Here is a 3406-nt window from a genome sequence, read left to right as displayed (position 1 = left end):
AACGCATTACGTTATAGTTTATCAACACGGGAAACGTGCTTAACCTATTTTCAATTTATTTGTCAGATTAGCATAGCATTGTACTACGACGCAGTTTACGAATATTCCGAACCGAGAATATTACGAACAGAAACCTCAACGGAGTAAAGTGAATAATACCGTATACCATAGAGAAGACAGTAAACGAAGTAAATATATGCAGAGAAGTCGCGGACGGCTTGCGTATATATTTCGATTTCGCATATTACCTCATCTCCTGTTATATAGGTAAGAAAAAGAGCAATATATTTTTCTGTAAAATCTTTCTTGCTAAGCAACGAACAATTAATGAGTAAAATTAAGGCTAGTATACATAGTCGGTTCTTATTTCAAGACAATGGCTTAAGGTTGATAATATATACGGCTCTGTTATATCTAACAATCGAGTGATTAGTTTATAACATCTCTCTCTCTCTTAAGATTACTCCAGCCGGCCTTAAATATAAAAGATCCGACAATGAAATACTACCCTACAACTTTATTAAGTGTTCCATTAAGATCTGCTGTGAGAAATTGATCAATCACAATCGAATGTGAGGAAAATAATTAACTATGATTGATTAATTTCTTAGGACTTAAGGATTACTACATATATCTTAAGGATTACTAATTATATATCTTCAGCTTATTTTCTTCAGTTTATAATAATTGACGAATTAATAACTATAAGACATACAGAGGTAAAGAAATATAAGAAATTTTATATTTTATTACTGTAATTTATCACGCGGTGCAATCTTTCGAACATCCCTCATTATTATAGCGACACGCTAATTTTCTTGGAATTTTTAATTGCCGAAAAAAAGATCTCCTGATCTCGGCAGACCAGGCAGCGACCTGGATTTGAAATTACTGTGATTATATAATTGTAATCTACAGTCGCAATAATCCATAGTAGATTTGGTAGAATATTTCTGAATTTCGATATCTTTGGACCATTGAATACTTTTCTAGAAACATTATGTATCCTGTACACATTTTCTCGATAACGAAAAATGTTTAAACGTTTGTAAAAAAATTATCTTCATTCCAGGACACTCGACGAGCTCCGGGTTTTCCCTATCGATGACGACGGTGAATGTCTGCCAAGGATATGCGCCAGAAGATGAACAAGATCTCTTCAACAGAAAATTGAATCGCCCAGCATGTCGAGTATTTTCCGCAAGAAGTAAACTCCCCTTTGTGTCTTATAGCAAGAAATTCTGTGTGAGAAAATCGAGTATCACGTCGGCAAGAGATTCGCGAGTGCAAGCACAAAAAATTGTTGTTAGGCATAAATGTATAATGTTGTTTCAACGAATGTTAACTTATTTTTTTATCGCGCTAGCTCTATGAGTGACGTGTAAATTATTTTGTTTAAATATTAACACGGTCTGAGGAGTTTAGAGATGAGAAAAGACGAATGTTTTTTCACGTTTTGTAAAATTCGGATGTCCATTGTGTCTGCACTCTCGCAGCGTTTGGAATTTTCTCACTTTCTCATGATCCTCTTTAGGTAAAAGAAAAGAAAGAGTAAATTCAAAACGCCACGATTAACAGTAATTAATGTTTAATTTCGAAGTCTGTCACTTTACATAGTAATAAACAAACGTCATAGATCATATATCATATCAAATTATATATCGCATATCCGCATATACATATATATATAATACACAAGTGTTTTCCTCGTAGAATAATTTACAAAATCAGACTGTCTAGAAATACAGTTGCGTCCTGTTCCTGCTCGGTTCTGTTTTCCGTTATTTTTTTCTTTCTTTTTTTATATAATCACAGCTTATCCTGATACGTAAAAAAAACATTGCTATTGTATTTTCCTTTTTCCGTTCGATAATTAATCGACACAATCAGAGAGTTTCTCTGAGACATTCGTAAACTGCGATATGAGAATTAAGGTTTCTCTGGGATATTCGTAAACTGCGTCGTAGTGAAATGCTGGGCCAGAGATTCTGGAATATTTATCACAGTAGGTTGCGCCGGAAGTATAAGCTGAAATAAATATCAGTGATATATTTGTATGATATTTGTTTTCAGTGAAAGATTAGTTTTTAACATAAATTACAATCCTTGTATAATTTTAATTTAAATATGAAAAATAAATAAAATGCAAACAGCAGGAATAGTTTTTAGTTGTTGAAAAATGTATCCGGCACAAACGCTTTATAGCTTATCTGTAATATATATGTATATTAACTAAAATTTAATTACTAGCTTACCTTGTTCTTAATACTCATTAGGTCATAATCCTGCTCTAGAATCCGTTTTAATGTGCTATCTGTAGCAAGATCATCGCCTGGTTTCATACTGGCTCCAGATTGGCTACCACCACCCACTGTGTTCATCGTTACTCGTTTCACTCATGTAATCAGAACTACTCTCTGTATCCTCTTCTATGTTTACGTCCTATAAATTACAAATGTAATTCTTATAAACTTTTCTTACTTTCGCAATCCTCGGTCTGCAATATCATACGGATAAATTAAATCATGCAGTAAATTAAACCTTTCATAGCGCGGCAACGTTAAGAAAATTACGCCCTCACAACACGATAGTCAATCAGCGTTACACATATATTTCAAGTTATTGCTACTATCTCTTTCTGTTATTAAATTATAAAAGTTCTGAAACGTCCAAAATCAAATTTGTAACTTGAAAATGAAACTTTCTTCTGTATAATAATCAGCGTGTTGGCCTGAACTGCCATCTTCGGAAATTCCGGTCGTAGATGATGCAGCTCGACTGCCACCGCTTCTCGCTCTACGACGAGGTTCTTGATGCTCTGTTTCGTTTCGATTAAGCGCTTTGACATCTTATGGCTTCTCTTTTTGCGTTTGTCCCAAGACAGATTCCAACCCTTACACAATGACAAAATATATTTATATTTCTTTAATGTGTACTTTAATATGATTTGTACAAGATTAAGTAGCTTCGCTAATGCTTTTCTAACTTACTTGGAAGTGCATGAAGTATTCCACTGCTTTTCTACCTCTTAATGACATCAATGACATCAAGCATCTGCAAACAATTTTATAGTTAGTTTAAACTGCGAGTTTCCGTACGATGACAAAATTACTTATATCTACTTGTACATACAATATAAGTTTATTTCTATATTTCATAAATCTGTAATTTGATGTAATTGTTCAAATACAACTTTAGTAGGTTACCTCTCTACTTTTGCAATCTATATCTCTTTCATATTGCAAGGATACTTTTTACTAAGTTCAGAATTAAATTTGCATTTTACACTTACCTATATTTTTGCACGTGAAATGTAGCCAGGTATTAGGCATAAACAAATCTGACAAATAAATTGAAAGTAGGTTAAGCACGTTTCCCGTGTTGATAAACTATAACGTAATGCGTT

At 33.3% G+C, this 3406-nt stretch overlaps 1 long non-coding RNA gene across 1 annotated transcript; it reads left to right on the top strand.

Annotated features, from left to right (window-relative positions):
• The first annotated feature begins 8 nt into the window (after positions 1 to 8).
• Positions 9 to 1642, top strand: LOC112452245. Its single transcript, XR_003040477.1, has 2 exons — positions 9 to 267; positions 1073 to 1642. It is a non-coding gene; the product is annotated as an uncharacterized LOC112452245 (long non-coding RNA).
• The last annotated feature ends 1764 nt before the right edge of the window (positions 1643 to 3406 follow it).

This window comes from Temnothorax curvispinosus, unplaced genomic scaffold (genome assembly GCF_003070985.1).
Source record: "Temnothorax curvispinosus isolate PA1 unplaced genomic scaffold, ASM307098v1 QBEX01000280.1, whole genome shotgun sequence".
In the NCBI taxonomy this organism is placed as follows: domain Eukaryota; kingdom Metazoa; phylum Arthropoda; class Insecta; order Hymenoptera; family Formicidae; genus Temnothorax; species Temnothorax curvispinosus.
The sequence above is the reverse complement of the archived record's forward strand: the minus strand, read 5'-3'. Positions and strand labels throughout refer to the sequence as shown.